The sequence below is a fragment of the Trichomycterus rosablanca genome, chromosome 10 (genome assembly GCF_030014385.1).
Source record: "Trichomycterus rosablanca isolate fTriRos1 chromosome 10, fTriRos1.hap1, whole genome shotgun sequence".
NCBI classification, from domain to species: domain Eukaryota; kingdom Metazoa; phylum Chordata; class Actinopteri; order Siluriformes; family Trichomycteridae; genus Trichomycterus; species Trichomycterus rosablanca.
Window position 1 is genome coordinate 23,690,178 of NC_085997.1, and position 21,292 is coordinate 23,711,469.

Consider the following 21,292-nt stretch of genomic DNA (forward strand, 5'->3'; position numbering starts at 1 on the left):
TCTGCAACAATGTTTTGGTAAGTGATGTCAATGTAACATCTACATGGATGCCAAGAACCAATGTTTCTTAGCACATCATTTTCCAGAGCATAGCACTGTTTCCACCAGCTTTTCTTTTTCCGCATAGTGCATTCTGGGCCATCTCTTTACTGTGTAAGAAAATGTAATTTATCAAATTAGGCCACTTTTATCTGCTGCCCTATGATTTAGTTTTCATGCTTACACTGATCAGCTATAACATTAAAACCAACTCCTTGTTTCTACACTTACTGTTCATTTTATCAGCTACACTTACCATATAGAAGCACTTTGTAGTACTACAATTACTGACTGTAGTCCATCTGTTACTTTGCATGCTTTTTTATACCCTGTTCTTCAAATGGTCAGGACCCCCACAGAGCAGATATTATGTAGGTGGTGGATCATTCTCAGCACTGCAGTAACAATGACATGGTGGTGGTGTGTTAGTGTGTGTTGTGCTGGTATGCGTGGATCAGACACAGCAGCGCTGGATGTGCCCATTGTAGGCACTTTTGGCAGTGTACAGAGGTCAGCATCGGCACTCTGACCTGTCTGGAGTTATGCAGCCCCATAAACAACAAGAACTAATGCATAATGTAATTCTTTGGCCTTCGTGCTTCACCGGTCATCATTCTTTGGACCACTATGATAGGTACTAACCACTGAATGCCCTACAAGACCTGAGTTTTGGAGATGCTTTATCTCAGTCATCTGGCCATCATAATTTGGCCAAATGACTGGGCCAGAGCATCTCCAAACACTTGATCTGCATCCAAGACATCAACTTGGACAAAAAACTGACTATTTAACTGCTGCTTAATACATCCTATATCTTGACAGTTGCCATTGCAACAAGATAAACAACATGATTCACTTAACTTTAACATTGTGGCTTATCTGTGACATATGACAAAAGCTTTGGTTTAAAACAAGACACACACAAGGCTCCACACTGTTACAATGCTGTGAAATCAAATTCTACAACTTCAACACACCAGTCAAGAAATTCTCTTTTTTTTTTTTCCTTCAAGCTTTATGCCTCACACTCGTCACATCCTTGTGTGGACCTGAGAATGTGTAAAACCCTTAAAGACAAACTCAGCCATGGAGATTTCCACACCTCGTCACTCAAATTAGCATGAGAGTACTCACCGAGAAGAGAAGGGCCTAGTTCGAGACTCCCAGGTAATTCTGTCCGATCAACCTGGAAGTGAGAAAATAGAGAGAAACAGCTGTGAAAACACTGTCAAAATATGAAAAGATTTTTTTCAGACACACTTAGAGTCGATTTAAAACAGTCCATCAACCCTTCTGCATGCGTTTTGGGATGTTTGAAGAAATTGGAGAGCCCAGTGAAAGCCTACAAAGACACACAGAACTCACAGTAACTGCAGATAAGATCCAGCTTCACCATGGGGCTGTTCTGATGATGAATATTATTGGAATTATTACATGCGTTTTATATAAATTTGTGATTTGCAGAAGAATTGACAACAATGAACATAGCCTTGATCTTATTAGGCAAATTTTTTTGCCATTTGTTTGCTCTTAGTAATATTAGTAGTATTAAATTCTCCTCGATAGTTAGATGGCAACACTAAATATCGCCTTCTTGTTTATCACTTGCAGCTTCTATATGCTTGTTGGGTTCTAGGCATATGCTTTTATTAATGCAGCTTCTGTCACGTCAGCTGCTCCACCAGATCATTCCATCTCCGATCTCCTACTTCATGTCACAATCGAGAGCCGACGGTCTACATCATCTACATGAGCAATCTGGAGATCGGCATGCTGTGAGTGAATCAGTTTCACTCTGCTTCTCTAGAACTCCGGTTTTCTTTTACTAGTACTCCATCTCTTCAACTACCAGCACTAAAATCCTCCCAACAAAGATAACGAAACTTCCGCAGTCATATCATCTCTGTTCCCCTTCTATCTCCTTTCAGTTGTCTCTTTATAGTCTCAGACCATGTATTTTTCTCTGGTTTTTATTGCCCTTTCCCTCCCTACTGTCTTCGTCTGTCCTTGACCAGGCTCCACAAATAAGTTTTCTAAACCTTTTAACTGGGTTATGCCTACCCGCCAATGTACACTAACCCCTTCTCAGGGAGGAAAAGAGCATACATGAAGCGAAAGTGAATGCTTACATACAGAAGGTGCTGTGAAACCCACAGTAAGTGTGGAGAAAAAAAATCACTAATTTATATAAAATCATTAAGCAATATATGACAAAAATAATCCAACACCTACCGTAAATTAAATGTTTGTTCTTTCTATCTATCTATCTATCTATCTATCTATCTATCTATCTATCTATCTATCTATCTATCTATCTATCTATCTATCTATCTATCTATCTATCTATCTATCTATCTATCTAGATGTTTGGATAGTGGTAGATTACTGGGTAGGGCTTTCAGCTATCAACTGAAAGGTTTAGAGTTCAAATCCCAGCTCTGCCATGCAGCCACTGTTGGGCCCTTGAGCAAGGCCCTTAACACCCCCTGCTCTAGGGGCACTGTACAATTGCTGACCCTTCACTATGACTCCAGCTGCCAAACAAGCTATCCATCCATTCATCCAGGAACAGTTAAAAAGCCATTTCTAAGGCTCCACAATGAAAGTCATTATTCCCAAATATTTTTTACAAAGAATGTCAAACTTTTTTTGTCTCAGCCAAGGTCATTTATTTCTTTTATATTGTGAAGTCAGGAATTAAGATTAGAGGGCAAAATAAAATCAATTAAAAGTTTTTGTTGTAGAATAACAAAACTTCTGCAGTCATATAATCTCTCTTCCTCTTCTATATCTTTACAGTTGTCTCTTTACAGTCTCAGACCATGTATTTGTATCTGTTTTTTATTGCCGTTTCCCTCCCTACTGTCCTCGTCTGTCCTTGACCAGGCTCCACAAATACGTTTTCTAAACCTTTTAACTGGGTTATGCCTACCCGCCAATGTACACTAACCCCTCCTCAGGGAGGAAAAGTGCATACATGGAGCGAAAGTGAATGCTTACACACAGAAGGTGCTGTGAAACCCACCTAGATGTTGGGATAGTGGTTGCTTAGTGGGTAGGGCTTTCAGCTATCAACTGAAAGGTTTAGAGTTTGAATCCCAGCTCTGCCATGCAGCCACTGTTGGGCCCTTGAGCAAGGCCCTTAATGCCCCCTGCTCCAGGGGCACTGTACAATTGCTGACCCTGCACTCTGACTCCAGCTGCCAAACAAGCTATCCACCCATCCATCCATCCATCCATCCATCCAGGAACGATTAAAAAGCCATTTCTAAGGCTCCACAATGAGAGTCATTATTCCCAAATCTTTTTTTTTTTTTAAAGCACAGTGACAAAGATTGTCAAACTTTTTTTTTTGTCTCAGCCAAGATCACTTATTTATTTTATATTGTGAAGTCAGGAATTAAAATTAGGGGGCAAAATAAAATTAATTAAAAGTTTTTGTTTGGTTTAGGGGTAATTATTTCTAACCAGGAAAAGTACCTGAGTGATTGTCTGGAATGCTGTTCTCTAGACAAACATTTTCTCCTTATGTCTGGCAAAAAGTTCATTATGCATTTTTATTAGCATTCAAAACATTTAAAACACTCTCAGAACATCCCTTTAAACTAATTACAAATGAGAAAGAGAAAAATATTTGGATGCCCAATATAATAACTGCTATTCTGATTCAGTTACAAAAACTAATGGTTTCAACTGAAGGCAACGTTTGTCTTTCAACTATATCCAAGAAAACTAAATGGGCTTCATGGATGTATTTTAAAAAGGAAGGAAGAAAAAAATTTATAATTTGCAAAACATCCTAATGTCTGATGAGAAAGTGGCTATCAAACAAGCCACATCAGCCAAGGAACAACTTTTGCTCTGTGGACTGTGCTAGTAGCTCCCTGTTATGGAAATGCCATTTCAGCAGCAGGACCTGGCTGAACAGGTACAGAGGTAGCTTTTCAGAAGGTTGCTGGTTCAAGCCCCACCACCACCAAGTTGCCACTGTTAAGTCCCTGAACAAGGCTTTTAACCCTCAAATGCTTACATTGTATTGCATGTATAGTATGTTTATTGTAAGATAAACTTGCTACTATGGAAGCACTTCTGTAAGTCGCTCTGGATAAGAGCATCTGCTAAATGCAGAAAATGTAAATGTAAGATAAAAGCATCTGCTAAATGCCACATGTAACCGGCAAACTGGTCATGGGTAAATGAAAAATGGTGCACACTAAAGAGGATTGTGCATATGTAACTTTCTTCACTCTACCGGCAAGATTAAACAAGAATAACTAGTTTAAGAACACGAACCCAAAGCACACAGTCAAGCAACACTGGAGTGACTGAATCAGGCCCCGATATTTACGTTAGCCAACTCCTGTGGCAGGACCTCAAAAATGCTATATACCACCACTTCTCTATTTACCTACTTTGTGGTGGTTTTTGATCTGTGTGAACATTTTTCTTTATCTTCCTCACAGTACAAAATAAATTCGGAATAGTTTTTGTGTGTGACGCAATTGTGACGCAACTAAGAAGCAAACGGATAAATATTAATTGTTTTATCCAGTGACTTACAGTACTGTGACAGTATACAGTCTGAGCAATTAAGAGTTAAGGACCTGGAACCTCTGCAACCTGGCAATGGTGGGGCTTGAACCAGCAACCTTCCGATTACTAGTCCAGTACCTGAACCACTAGGCAAAAACTGCCTACATTTACATTTTCAACATTTAGCTGACACTTTTATCCAAAGCGACTTACAATTATCATTAAATACAATTTGAGCAAATGAGGATTGAGAGCCTTGCACAGGGGCCCAACAGTGGTAACTTGGCAGTGGTGGGGCTTGAACCAGCAGCCTTCTGATAACTAGTCCAGTACCTGAACCACTAGGCAACAACTGCCTACATTTACATTTTCAACATTCAGCTGACACTTTTATCCAAAGCGACTTACAATTATCATTGAATACAATTTGAGCAATTGAGGATTGAGAGCCTTGCACAGGGGCCCAACAGTGGCAACTTGGCAGTGGTGGGGCTTGAACTAGCAACCTTCTGATTACTAGTCAAATACCTTAACTGCTGATATACCACTGCCCTGTGTTTTTCTCCAAGTGTCCAAATGTGTGACTTGCCTAGCTGTAATTGTTGCATGAATATTGATACATGCATACATACACACATCCCGCCCCCACCACTAACTATGTCCATTTAAGGAAGGGTTGGCTGTGGCAGAACTGTGCATGGCACACATTTTTTGTGCGACCAATAGACAACCAATCTTAATGCTAGTCTTTCTTCCAAAGCTGGGACAAATGACCCATAAACGCCACCATTCATCAACTAGAATTAACAAGAAATCACTTGCTTTGTCCAGCATGGACATCCTCCTACTGCTTTAAACCCAATAACAGTGCTAAATCCCACCTTTCACACCATACTGAAATGCAGTGAGTGTGTGTATGCATGTATATCAGGCAGCAAAGACTTGTGGGAAAACCCACTTGGTTGCATAGTTGCATTATAAACCTCCCACACATGGAATCAAAATATAAACAGCACTTTTTTTGTATACACACACAATGTGCAAACGTTTCTGGACACCTTACCATAAGCTTGTCGGACACCACATCTTAATGCAATAACAGCCTTTACTCTTTTGGGAGGGCTTTCCACTATACTTTGGAGTGTGTCTTTTGTATTGTATGCATATTTGGTCAAAAGAACACTTGCAAGGTGCCCAGGCGGCTCAGCTGGATATTCCGCTAGCACACCAGTGCCGAGATTCTAAACTCCTTGGTTTGAAACTCGACGTTGGCACCTGTTCTGCAGCAGACACGTTTCTGCTAGGGCGGGATAACCGGACAATGTGGGTGGGGTCTTCAAACGCTGTGTAAGGACCCTGATTAGCAGATAGAGAGGTGCCTGTGCAGAATGCATGGGTGAAAAAGGGTTCCCCAAAGGGCTGTGTGCAGGTCGGAGGAGGCGTGAGCAGCAATATACCCACCTCGACTGCAATCAGGGATCCCCCAGCAGCGGAAGACAAATTGACTACACTAAATTGGGAGAAAAATGGGAGAAAATGCATAAATAAAATAAAAACACTTGCAAGATCAGGTATCTACGTTGAACAAGAAGGCCTTGCTTGCATATACAGTGTATCACAAAAGTGAGTACACCCCTCACATTTCTGCAAATATTTTATTATATCTTTTCATGGGACAACACTATAGACATGAAACTTGGATATAACTTAGAGTAGTCAGTGTACAACTGTCTTCTGAAAATAACTCAACACACAGCCATTAATGTCTAAATAGCTGGCAACATAAGTGAGTACACCCCACAGTGAACATGTCCAAATTGTGCCCAAATGTGTCGTTGTCCCTCTCTGGTGTCATGTGTCAAGGTCCCAGGTGTAAATGGGGAGCAGGGCTGTTAAATTTGGTGTTTTGGGTACAATTCTCTCATACTGGCCACTGGATATTCAACATGGCACCTCATGGTAAAGAACTCTCTGAGGATGTGAGAAATAGAATTGTTGCTCTCCACAAAGATGGCCTGGGCTATAAGAAGATTGCTAACACCCTGAAACTGAGCTACAGCATGGTGGCCAAGGTCATACAGCGTTTTTCCAGGACAGGTTCCACTCGGAACAGGCTTCGCCAGGGTCGACCAAAGAAGTTGAGTCCACGTGTTCGGCGTCATATCCAGAGGTTGGCTTTAAAAAATAGACACATGAGTGCTGCCAGCATTGCTGCAGAGGTTGAAGACGTGGGAGGTCAGCCTGTCAGTGCTCAGACCATACGCCGCACACTGCATCAACTCGGTCTGCATGGTCGTCATCCCAGAAGGAAGCTGACGCACAAGAAAGCCCGCAAACAGTTTGCTGAAGACAAGCAGTCCAAGAACATGGATTACTGGAATGCCCTGTGGTCTGACGAGACCAAGATAAACTTGTTTGGCTCAGATGGTGTCCAGCATGTGTGGCGGCGCCCTGGTGAGAAGTACCAAGACAACTGTATCTTGCCTACAGTCAAGCATGGTGGTGGTAGCATCATGGTCTTGGGCTGCATGAGTGTTGCTGGCACTGGGGAGCTGCAGTTCATTGAGGGAAACATGAATTCCAACATGTACTGTGACATTCTGAAACAGAGCATGATCCCCTCCCTTCGAAAACTGGGCCTCATGGGAGTTCAAGGTGTCTAACATCCACCAGCTCCGTGATGTCATCATGGAGGAGTGGAAGAGGATTCCAGTAGCAACCTGTGCAGCTCTGGTGAATTCCATGCCCAGGAGGGTTAAGGCAGTGCTGGATAATAATGGTGGTCACACAAAATATTGACACTTTGGGCACAATTTGGACATGTTCACTGTGGGGTGTACTCACTTATGTTGCCAGCCATTTAGACATTAATGGCTGTGTGTTGAGTTATTTTCAGAAAACAGTAAATCTACACTGCTATACAAGCTGTACACTGACTACTCTAAGTTATATCCAAGTTTCATGTCTATAGTGTTGTCCCATGAAAAGATATAATGAAATATTTGCAGAAATGTGAGGGGTGTACTCACTTTTGTGATACACTGTACATACACAAGGGATCTTCAAAAAGTTTCTGCACTTAATATATTTTTGTTGGAAACAGGGAGGAGTAGTAATTGGGCAGGTCTCAGAGACAGAGAGAGCTTATAGTCCGGATTTAGTGCCATCTGATTTCCACCTTTTTGGATGTTTAAAGAAGCTTTAAGGGGAAGAAGATTTCCATGTGATGTGAAAGCAGTGGTAGTGGTTCATCATGTACATTGTATGTAATATATTTGTAATATATATGTAGGGACAGTGGTAGCATAGTGGGTAGAGCTTTGGGCTATTAGTTGAAAGGTTGAGAGTTTAAATCCCAGCTTCACCATGCAGCCACTGTTGGAACCTTAAACAAGGTCCTTAACCCTGTCGGCTCCAATGGCTGACCCTGCACTCTGACCCCAACTTCCAAACAAGAATGTTTGTTGAATTTTACGTGTACATTTAATATGACAAATGAAGGCATTCCATACAGTATGTGTGCATGTATATGGAATATACACTGATCAGCCATAACATTATGACCACCTCCTTGTTTCCACACTCACTGTCCATTTCATCAGCTCCACTTACCATATAGAAGCCCTTTGTAGTTCTGCAATTACTGTATGGACTGTAGTCCATCTGTTTCTCTACATGCTTTGTTAGCCCCCTTTCACCCTGTTCTTCAATGGTCACCACAGAGCAGGTATTACTTGGGTGGTGGATCATTCTCAGCGCTGCAGTGACACTGACATGGTGGTGGTGTGTTAGTGTGTGTTGTGCTGGTATGAGTGGATCAAACACAGCAGCGCTGCTGGAGTTTTTAAATACCGTGTCCAATCACTGTCCACTCTATTAGACACTCCTACCTAGTTGGTCCACCTTGTAGATGTAAAGTCAGAGACGATCGCTCATCTATTGCTGTCATTTGAGTTGGTCATCTTCTAGACCTTCATCAGTGGTCACAGGACGCTGCTCGCGGGGCGCTGTTGGCTGGATATTTTTGGTTGGTGGACTATTCTCAGTGCAGCAGTGACAGTGAGGTGTTTAAAAACTCCATCAGCACTGCTGTGTCTTGACCATTCATACCAGCACAACACACACTAACACACCACCACCATGTCAGTGTGACTGCAGTGCTGAGAATGATCCACCACCCAAATAATACCTACTCTGTGGTGGTCCTGACCATTAAAGAACAGCATGAAAGGGGGCTAACAAAGCATGCAGAAAAACAGACGGACTGCAGTCAGTATTCGTAGAACTACAAAGTGCTTCTATATGGTAAGTGGATCTGATAAAATGGACAGTGAGTGTAGAAACAAGGAGGTGGTCATAATGTTATGGTTGATCGGTGTATGTGCACACACATGGACTCATATGAGATACAAATTCACAGCAAAAATAAAACTGCCCTACTGAGATCCATGCAGTTCATAATATCTTGTCAGTGTGGTTTGACTTTCTTTTTTTCCTGTGCCTTCTCTGTAACCCACACCATGCCCACACCTCTGCCAAGAGCGATGAGGATCTTTATGTAAGTGCTGAGGCAGAAAGCAAAAGAAATCGCAGTAATTTGGCCAGAAATGTAATGCATGTTCCACATAATGAAGACAACCAGCTTTTCACTGTTCACTGATGAGTTAAGTGGGAGGGTACGTATTAATTAGGACGGTCTAATTTTCAGGAGTCAAAACACCCAATGTGTGAGGAAAATGAGTGCTAGAAAAGAGTAAAAATCTAGGAAGGAAAGTGGTAGGCAAAAGACTAAAGCCCTGACAGATGATTCTTCATCATGCTTGGCTTTAAATAGGAAAAATTGTGTATTGAGGATGCAGCAAGCACTCCGTTGCTGTCTTTTATTTATTTATTTTTTAAACCAAGCAATTAAAATATTTTTCCTTAATACCATGAAGAAAGCATATGGGGGCATTACTCATTAGGTACAATTTTGCCAATGTAGTTTCCATGGAAACCATGCAACACTGACTCGGGAGCATGATTTTTCTCTGCAAGATGCAGAAACACCAGTGTAACCTCAGGTTCCTGGGACTTGAACTTTGGCATCCCTCAACTAAATGCGGCACTGGTTAAAATACAGTAGCAGTGATGCGTAAAGCATACCTGATAACTGCATATTTTATCAATATGTGAAACTGGGCAAAAATTACAGATAAACTTTTAAAGCCATGACCTTACTGTAATGTACTGTTATTGGTGACACATTTTAATCCTACATAGGGTAATTTGTAAAGACAAGATATTTATAAATATGATTTAACACTGTTATATGGCTTATACATAAACACCAGTGTAGAGAGTAAAATTATCTTCACACTGTGGCTCAGTGGGTAGCACTGCGACCTCACAGCAAGAAGTTCCTAGGTTTGATTTCCAGATTGAGAGATACGAGTTACTCAAAAATGCCCTAGGTGTGAATGTGTGGGTGTGTGGGTGTGTGTGTAGCAGTTGGGCAGTTGTAGCCTAGCGGTTAAGGTACTGGACTAGTAAGCAGAAGGTCGCTGGTTCAAACCCCACCATTGCCAGGTTGGGCACTTGAGCAAGGCTCTTAACCCTCAGTTGCTTAGACTAAGTCGCTTTGGATAAAAGCGTCTGCTAAATGCTGAAAATGTAAATGTGTGTGTGTGAGAGAGGTTTGCCCTGTGATGGGCTGGCAACATGTCTTGGGTGTTTCCTACTTTTTGCCCAGTGAATTGCACCCACCGCAACCTAAGTGGAATAAAGCAGTGGTAAAACATACAATAAATGAATGAACATATCCCAACTCGTTTGGTAGCTGCAGGAAGCACAGTGTCAGTCATTACATGCCACCCTTGGAGTGGAAACTGCTAAGCAGCCTGGCTTAAGGACGTTACAGTAATAGCACCAACCTTTCGATTAAGAGCCTTGAGCCATAACCACTAAGCCGCCAATAGATAGTGAAAAAGAAGTCATCTGGGATTAATCGCGTGTGTTTAAAAATGGGTGGCATTAGGGCGAAGCAGGTACAGTTAGTGCTTTAAAGGGAAAAGGGCCCTGAGGACCTAGTTTTTGTGAGTTTAGTCCAAGTACTTTGTTTCCTTACACTCTAAGTTACCCCTAGATGTGAGCGATGATGAACAGCTTGTAAAAATGGATAAATAAATGAATTATGGAAATATTTATCTCTGGTGAATGCAATAAGAACATGATGGAAGGAGAAGTCTTGGACGCTGCATTAGATTTTTTTTATCCTACAATAAAAACAAACTGCCTGAAAACCGGGGACCAGGTGATTCCAATAATCTCAGGTGAAAAATAAATAAATAACTAAAAATAATAATAATAATAATAATAATAATAATAATATTTAAATGTATTTGGATGCTAAGCATTTGTAAATATCTATGAACACATTTGAATTTACTAAATCTAGGGGATTCCTCATAACTGATGCAGGCGTCATCGATCAGCCAGCAGAGGTCGTAACTGCAGAGATGAGGGATAATGGGTATCAGTGTGTGACTCAGCATGCGTGGGACTGAGCCCCATAAGAACTTGTGCAGGGGCGTGTCAGAGGGGGCGTGTGTTAGTCACGGCTCTCCTCGGCCAGGAGTGGAAGTCAGCAGCAGCAGAGAGCAAGCGGAATGCAATTAGATAATTGGGCTTGACCAGATTAAGAGGAAATTAGAAAAAAGCAAAAAAAGAAAGAAATCTAACAGTCTTATCTACAATAATGCTAAATATAAACTGTTGCCATGTACGCTGAAACTGTAGGATATGCTTTAACATATGGAAAGTATGAATAACACACTGCATTTTCATTAACTAAATCTACCTAAGAAATCTCTGTTAACAAAGGAATCTTCCACTGTCCTACAAGGTCATTGATGGGAGTATGATAATTTTATTTTCTTTCCTATCGCACTCTGAGTTTCTCTGCAAGACTGTGAGTGTGACCCTTCTCTGCAGGCAAGAATAAAACTCTTTTCTACTCATGATCCAGTCTTTCAGGTATTTCAATAGGGGTTTTTTCCACCAGTGTGCTTATATGTTTTTATGTGATGCAGAAGCTTTTTTCAATTCTGAGCTGCTGAGTGGTAATGCTAATTCTTCCCAATATTTCATCATGATGAACATGACAGGTACCATCACTACCTCAGCAATGCAAATCTGCTATGAAGAATTGGCCCCTACTCACCCCTTTACCAAGCAGGTCGGTCAAACATCAACCAAATCATATTCGTCAGCCATCTAGCTTAAAGATGTTAAGCCTTAAAAAGTGGTGTATCAATTTCAGGATTGTCAGATTTATGAAAAGATCACCATGACAGAATTAACAAAGGGGGGTGGCACCGCATCACCAGTTAGAAGATGTAAATAACATATGCACAGAGGAAGTCATGCAAGACCAGAAAATGACAAAACTCTTATGGATATTAATATTTTCTTTCCCCGTCATTGGTTATTTATTTGCTGCTGTTCCATCTGGCCTGGCTTTGGTATTAAGGTGATCCATCGTGCTTGCCTCACCTAGCTAAATATCACTGTGCATACTTATCTGAGATAGAGAAAAAATAAGGAAATATTGGTAATCCAAAAAGGCATGGAGTTTGGAGATAGAGTTGGCAGATGACACTTCGGCATAACCTTTTTCCCCCTAGAGCTAAACATCTAATCCATAAAACTATTATTTTTATTTTTCTATCAACTGCTTATCCTGGTCAGGGTTGTGGCAGGTCTAGTTTAACCAAATAAACACTGAGCAATCTCCCCACAGACATAGCCAAACATATTAGTGTAGGTGGTTGGCCTAGCAATAGCCAAGCTAAGATTCAAACCTAGATCTCAAGGGTGTTGAACTTGCATAATAGACTAAGTACTGATCTCTAACTATTATTATTATCCTACCCTCTCAAATTTGAGTTTATTATAAGTATCTATCTATCTATCTATCTATCTATCTATCTATCTATCTATCTATCTATCTATCTATCTATCTATCTATCTATCTATCTATCTATCTTTAGAATTTACTTTTGCTCATTAGAATTTCTATTAATTTAGGATTAAGGTCGGTTCATCAGGTCTGAACATACAAGATGAGCAGTGGGTTTTAAGGGCAGAAGGGTCAGGAAACCTCTGGGCATGCTTACACATTGGGATTATTAACTGGCCAAGCTACCTTCTACGTTCTATTATTTTGTACATTATTAATATATATATTAAACATACATAAAGCTTTACCTTTTTTTAAACTTAGAAAACACAGGAATTCTTTAAAAAATCCAGCCAGTCTGAATTATTAAAGTAACCATTAATTGTGCTACTTTTAATAATGCAATAGGTATCTCAACGCTCCCTGGCCATCATTACATTTAGCCATAACTGAGTTAAATTTATTCATTTCTAGTAACCAATATATATATATATATATATACTGATGCTGATAAAGGTGGCATTGTATCCATAGTACAGGAGCAGAAGCAGAAAGGCAAGTATTCACTGGCATGTTTTTGGGGAAAACACACAAGCAATATTTGTACATGACATTTGCACATACATTAAAAATCTGACAAAAGAAATGAACCCAATACGCTAGCGCCATGCTGAACCACCCAAGAAGATTTCACATACAGTAAAAAACAGGGGACTCAGAAAGTGTTTAGAATGCTTTGCTTTTTGTGCACTTTACTGTGTTAGGGATTTGATCTTAAATAGATTAACGCAAAATAATGAAGTGAAAACATGGCGTTAGTTAGTATTAATAAAAAAAAACCCTGACATTTCTTATTCATGAAAGCATGTAGTCCCTTTGCTGAGGCACTGCCATTTTAGTTATACTTGAAACACGTCTAGAACTCAATTGGAGTCCACCTATTGCATTTTGAATTGATTGGACACACCTTGATCTATAAGGCACTTATAGATCAAGAGCAAAACCAATCCATGAAGTCCATGAACTGTTTGTGGCAAGGCATAGATAAAACCATATAAAAGGCCAGAGTGTACCCAGAAACACTGTGGTCTCAGTACTTGTGAAGTGGAAAAAGTGTGTCACAACCTTAAACTTTCATAAAAGTTTGCCATCAGGTCAAACTGGGTCTCAAGACCAACAGGTCAAAGAGGGTTGCTATAAAAGAGCTTCAAAAGTCCTGTGCAGAAATGGATGGACAATCTCATCTGAAACACTCAAAAAATCAGGCATTTATGGCAGAATAGCAAGAGTGGCCACTAATGAGAGCATGTAAAAGACACAAGGAAAATATACTCTGATTTGATTAGATGAAAAATTAACTCTTTGGGTAAAACGGCAGTGTGAAAAACAGGCACTGCAGTTCACCTGGTTAATATTAAGAATTACTGCCTTGAGAATGGTAAGAATTAAAGCACAGATTAATGCAGCAAAATGCTTATATGTCCTTTAAGAGGATGCACACTTATACTGAGCTGATGGTTTACCTTTCAACAGACGAAACAACATGAGTGGCCTCGGGGCAGGTCTCTAAATGTCCTTCAGTGGCTCAATCAAAGCTTAGACTTAACCCCTATTTCACATTTGTGGAGAACGAAGTTTGAAAAGATTTGTTTGTTTGTTTATTAGGATTTTAACGTCACATTTTACACTTTGGTTACATTCATGACAGGAACGGTAGTTACTCATTACACAAGATTGATCAGTTCACAAGGTTATATCAAACACAGTCATGGACAATTTAGTATCTCCAATTCACCTCACTTGCATGTTTTTGGACTGTGGGAGGAAACCGGAGCACCCGGAGTAAACCCACGCAGACACGGGGAGAACATGCAAACTCACACAGAAAGGACCCGGACCGCCCCACCTTCTTGCTGTGAAGCGACAGTGCTACCCACTTAGCCACAGTGCCGCCTTAAAGAGATTTGTCATGAAAAATGTGATAAGCTGCCTAAATCCAGGTGTGAAACACTTGTAGAGACAAATCTAAAGAGTTTCTACAAGGTGCTGAATAAAAGACCTGAATATTTTAGTATATATAATAGTTTATGATTTAGAAGTCAGTTTTTGATATTTTAAAAATAAATTAAAAAACAAAATTAATTATAAAGAAATAAATAAACCCTTTACTAATGTGTCTTCACTTTTTCGTTACAGGTGATTAAGTATAGAATATATACAGCTTCAGTCATTTGTGGAGAACAAAGTTTGAAGAGATGTCATGAAAAATTTGATAAGCTGCCTAAATCCAGTGGTAAAAAGCTTGTAGAGACAAATCTAACAATATTTGCAGCTTTGATTGCTTACAAAAGGATTTTTATAAGGTATTAAATAAAACACCTGAATATTAATGTTTATGACCAAGAAATAAATATAAAAAATTGTAAATAAATAAAGCCTTTATCTGTGTGTCTTTACTTTCTGATTACAGGTGATTGAAGCTGTATATATTCTACACTTAATCATTGACATGTTGGAAAGCACATTCTCAGCAACCCAAAGAGATCAGTTTAATGAACTGAACCCCAATCTCTCAGAATCTCATTGGAAACACAAGGTCACACACGTTACCAAATTCCTATTCATGACTTCACAGAGCCTGAGGAAAAAAATTTAATCTTCCAATTCAAACCCAAAAGCTCTTCACTCCATATTCCAAATCCAATTCAATTGCAGTTGTGTTTTGTAAATAAGGATAGATTGTTTGTCTGTTAGATGAGGTTGAACTGAGTATCTTCTGCTTAAATGTAAAGTGACAGATGTCCTATTCTCAGTGGCAGAGGACTGTGTCTTGGCTTAATGAGCCTATGGAGAAAAGTCACCTGAATGAGGAGCAGATTGCAAATGGTAATCTGAAGGACAAAGGCTTGCACAACCACAGAAGAGGGCAAGCTAAATTTTGTTTAAATCGCTGTGAAAGACTTATGAGTACATACTTTTCATACTATACCAAACTAACATTTTCTACAAAGTTTTATTTATAGCATCATGCTTGCTGTCATTAGCTGATACTGACCTGAAAACCTGGGACTGTGTCAGAATGAATTTCACATATTTGACATGTTTATCTGATTCACTTACTGTATGTTATCTGATTCTGTTTTCATTATAATTATACTAATGTATTTATTTTATGGCATGAATGTGTGTAATGCCCAAATCATACATGTGAATACGGGATACACATTACAAATAAAAGCTGCATCTTTCATACCTGCGTAACATTTTGCAGAAATTGAATAGAACTGGCAGTAGAACTACAGTCAGGGACGGCTTAAATCTAATTCTAACGTAGCTTCTGAGATTAATTGTCAAACAATGCTGGTCTGGTCATGCAAGGTCTCTATAGTCCTTGTTTACCCATCCAGTTACAGCTTTTAAAGCAGAAACTACCAGGCTGTGGGACATTTGGCATCTGGGTTATTAAAATTATAGTAAAATAAAAATAATAATGAATTATTATTTATTTTTAAATTTTAAAGAAATTAATTTTTAATTTTCACATTCATGTATATTTTGATATTAGAGTTTAAGATTCAGATATTTTATATATTTCTATATTTTATTATTATTATTATTATTATTATTAATCATCACTATCTATTATTATTATTATTATTATCATCATTATTTATTATTATCATCATCATCATCATCATCATCAATTATTATTATCATCATTATTTGTTATTATTATTATCATCGTTTCATCTTTTATTATTATTATTATTATTGTTTTTTCAAGTGTCAGACTTTTGTGCTATTGTGATGTAATTCCTGACCTAAGTAAGTAATACTCTTAAATATATTAAACCAGCTTTTTATTGTTATAATAATAATAATAATAGTAATTATTATTATTATTCTTATCAATTAATTCATTTATGTATTTATTTATTCATTACACAAAATAGACAAACGTATCGGGAGATTTGTGTTTCAGCCACAACATTTGCTAACAGGTGTAATAAATAAATTATTTAAGGGAAATTATATGCTTTAATTTTTGTAGTAACAGTTTATGGAAGGCTGTACCCTGTACACAAAACAAGAGCAATAAAGACACAAAGAAAATAACTTCCAGTGGCCTGCACAGAGCCCTGACCTTCACCCTGACCCATGAACAGCTTTGAAATGAACTGGAACATTTACTTTTTTGACCAACAGCCAGTGCCATTCTTTTAAGATGACTTCTAAAAATCACATAGATGTCACTATTTTAATATCATTTGTTTTTGTTTAATTAGATGTCCAACAAGCTCATGGTCAAGTGTCCAAATAATGTTGGCCATGTAGTGTAGCTCTAATAAAACTCTTATCTGATTTTTTCCTCTTTCCTCCCAGTCATAATACCCTCATAATCAATATGTTTTCAGAACTGGATACTGCACTGCAGACTGAAAAATAGTCTAATGTTAAGGATTCTATCCTCAAGTTACGGTGCCATCATTACAAAACTGCCAAACCCTCGGCAGGGTAGAAGCAATTTGCTTGCTTTGCCAAGTCAAACTCAATAACTACACTGCAATGCAATAACTTATTTTTTTGCTGACGAGAATATTTCATGTTCCAACTGTACCCAAGAAAACCAAAAACTTTCCAAATCATTTGTCAAATCAAGGAACAACTGTAATAATATCTAGGCTCCGTATGAAAAGAAATATAATACAGAGAGAAATTTAAAGTATTATTTCCAATGCTAAGCAAAACGGTGGAAGCTTCTGTGACACCTGAACAGAAAACTGGCACCTCAAATGAAACATGGTACAGAGAAATGGAGGCATAGAGAAAGAGCTAATGATCTGTCCCTATGTCAATATCTCTGGGTGCCAAGCTGCCTCTAAATGAGTAAGAGCCTGGACATCAAACCTGCACCTGGCAAATCACTTCTGCTGAGAAGGCTCGTCTGCACCCAGAGTCAATATTGAACTTTTTCCAACAAGTGTGGGTTATGGATAAGGTTGCACACTATTGTAGGCACCACACTTCTGTTTCACACACCTCATGAAAAGCAGAGCTTACCTTCCTGAAGTCCTGAGAACTGTCAAACAAAGTCTGTCCAAGTGAATTAGTGTTGCCCTCTAAATGAATTAAGTAAGAAACCAAAAATTCAAATGCGAGTGTGCGATCCTTGATGCTTTTTTTGACTAAATGGTCAAAACAATAGTAAACCCCACAACTACACTCAAAAGAAGAATGGATGTTATGGTACAAAAGAAAGGCAAATCAAAAGGATGCCATATTTTTGGTTTGTTTGTTTGTTGATTAGGATTTTAACATCATGTTTTACACTTTGGTTACATTCATGACAGGAATGGAAGTTGCTTATTACACAAGGTTCATCAGTTCACAAGGTTATATCAAACAGAGTCATGGACAATTTAGTGTCTCCAATTCACCTCATTTGCATGTCTTTGGACTGTGGGAGGAAACCGGAGCACCCGGAGTAAACTCATGCAGACACGGGGAAAGGACCCAGACCACCCTATCTGGGGATCGAACACAGGACCTTCTTGCTGTGAGGCGACAGTGCTACCCACTTAACCACCGTGCCTCCCTCGTAATAGGACGTCCAACATGTTCATGATCAGGTATATGCAAACTACTAGCCATATGGTGTTTTACACAGTGTCTTTTGAAAGTTCTTTGATATATTTAATCACTAGGCTAGAAAGTGGTACCAGAAAACGGGATTTACAGGAGAGGTTTGGTCTGTCGGTCCAGGATTCTGTAAAGTTGCTTTGAGACAACGTCCATTGTAAAAAGTGATATACAAATAAGTTTGACTTGATTTGAATACCTTACCCAACAACGTTTTAATGACAGTTGCCTCATAGGATTTATTATTATTATAATTTTTTTAATGCATTTTCTTGCCATTTTCCTCCAAATTTAGCAGACTCAATTTGTCTTCCACTGCTGAGGGATACACAACTGCATCTGAGGACAGCACGTCACTGTACACACCTCTTTCGACACGTGCACAGCCCTCCTCTTCTCGCCCCTGCATTCTGCACAGACGTCTCATCAATCAGGGTTCTTACACAGCATATGAAGATCCCAACCCACACATAGTCCGGTCCTTACCTTGCAAATACGATGGCCAATTAGTATCTGCTGCAGGAACTGCCAATTGTGCCCACCAGATGGCGCCCAGCCAACCGGTGGCAACGGCAAGTTTTGAACCGAGGAGTTCAGAATCTCGGCGCTGGTGTGCCAGCAGAATATCCCACTGCGCCATCTGGGCGCTTTATTTTTATTATTTGAATTGTTTTAATTTATTCATTTTTTTTTTTATTTTTTTTTTATTTTTTTTTTACTTATAATAATTATTATTTTTTTTTTTTCTTTTTTTTTTTTTCTTCTTTTTTTCTTGCATGGGGCAAGAAGTAGTGCTTGGTGTTGAAAAAAAGCCTCATGAAAGTCAGTACTGATTTATTTTAATATACCAAATCCATGCTCAATTTATATAGCTCTCTCTCACACACTGGTATTTCACCAAATGTCAAATTCAAAACTAGCTTTTAAATTCATACAGATAATCAGAAAGTATAAGAATGGTGTATTCAACACAAAGTGATGTATATAAGGCCAAAAGCTAGTAAGTTTTTTAAGTTTGCTTTTCATTTCAGTTTAGATTTTTTTTTTTTATTACCTTTGACATTTAACTCTTGAACTGATTTATTATAACATCAAATAATAACAATAAATTATTAACACATGATGACTGCTGTGCTGAGAATAGTTCACCATCCAAATAAAGATAATGAGCCATGATCTTATTGTAGTCTTTTTCCCTTCGCCTTAATTGGGTTGGAACGAAGGCCAATGTTTTCCATTTAGAATACCAATTAATCTGTACCAATTCACTGCAAGGATTGTCCAATCACATGCTCACTTAAATACACATAAGGACATTTTAAATCAACCAAATCACCTTTAGCAAGTTTGGGGAGTATAGCCAAACAAAACATAGATGGACAAAGGAAGAACATGCAAATCCCTTGTATAATGATGTTCAAAGGAGAGGTTTGAACCATGGTTGCTGTTCAACACCAACTGTACCAGCTGCACAACTGTTGCCCTTGTAGTAGTAGTAGTAATAATAATAATAATAATAATAATAATAATAATAATAATAATAATAATAATAATAATAATAATAATAAAATAATAACAATAACAATAACAATAATAACAAATAATAAAAATAATAATAAATAATAATAATAAGTAAGAAGGAGGAGGTGGTTGCTTTGCTGGCAGCTTGAGGTGCTTTTTCATACAATCAAGAAGTTTCAACATATGCTATGAAAATGCTGGATGCTTTTCAAGTTCTAAATAAAAACCACTTGAGGGGGATAATGAAAATATTTAGTTTATGAAAATAGAATTTCTCCTACACCTATTTCCACTGTGCAGAGGCAGAACTTGCTTACACTCGATTCGTATAAGAACCGATGGTGTCAGTCAGCAAATAATTATTCATACTGACCTCTTTTGCTACCAGAACATATCCAAGTATCTCAGGAAAGAGAGCTGTGTGTGTGTGTGTGTGTGTGTGTGTGTGTGTGTGTGTGTGTTGGACTGCAGATCAGACCTGAAGCAGCAGTGGAGAATCGCTGCTGTGCCCACAGGGTGTGTGAGGGCCATCGATCCTGCTCTGCCATTAGATACAAAGATGTCAAGGTAGATTACTCTCATAGTGCTGCCGTTTGCAGGTCAAGTGTTTTGCTCGTCAACAATAATCAGAGTGAGAGCAGGCGGCGGCATGATGCGACTCCGTGAGCCTGATAAATAGGAGCAGCTCGGGCCACGGAGCCAGGCGGCGAATGAGAATGGAGCGACTGCCGACTGCAGGCTCTCGTCACAGGTTAACGATGCACGTGTTGCCAAAGCACTAAATGATTCTGTGTAGAAATTGGGATAATGCCTCCGACAAGTCAAAACGGATGAGAGGACTGGGTGAAATATTCCAGTGTTATAGGAAGCGTCTCAAATTGGCAACTCTGACTGGCAAACCTTCTCTTTCTCTCGCTTCCTGTGGAAGCAGGGATAACTCACTTATATTTTACTTTCAGCATTCTGGGTCAGAGCCTCCTTCATCACCCTGTCCATATAATACAACTGTAACACTGCACATTCATCTTCCCAACTGAGAAGGTGTCACGGCTCACGGTGCAATCAGATTTCCCCCACCTTTCCATTTCATTTCGGTGCCTTCAAAAAGCTTATGTAGCAAACAAACACCATGTTAGAGCCAACTTGATATCTTGATTTATATATTTGACAGAGATCAATTTTCCACATTTTATTTGACGCATGTGATGTTTGCGACAGCAGTTTTGAGTATGTGTTGACTTCTGGAAATGGTTGTACACGTGTATATCCAAAAAAAAAAAAAAATAAAAATAAATAAAAAAATAGGGAGAAGCTTTCTGTTACATGTGTCTCTATGCTGGACATTTTGGTTGCATTCACATCACGCCACAAAACCGTTTTTGCTTTGATTGTGCTTGTTTTTTACGCTCGTTTTTTACTGCTCGCCCATATGCGCAAAATTCAATCAGATTGATCTGTTTATGTGAAACAAATCTTTTTTTAATGTGAATAATAGGTACTCAGAGTAAATACATGCAGCTAGCTGAATATACACAACAAGAAGACAGTGTGTAAATATAAAAATATGATATGAAATATAAAACTATAAACTACACAGCGTAGCACTACTGATCATGTGTG

The 21,292-nt window shown here is 38.9% G+C and overlaps 1 protein-coding gene across 1 annotated transcript in view; it reads right to left on the minus strand.

Moving 5' to 3' along the window:
• Positions 1–21,292, minus strand: part of rbfox3a (RNA binding fox-1 homolog 3a) — a 699,121-nt gene that overhangs the window by 507,705 nt on the left and 170,124 nt on the right. Inside the window, exon 3 of the mRNA XM_063003695.1 lies at positions 1,174–1,225. The gene's annotated coding sequence lies outside the window, so the exon portion shown is untranslated. The remainder of the gene's footprint in view (positions 1–1,173; positions 1,226–21,292) is intronic.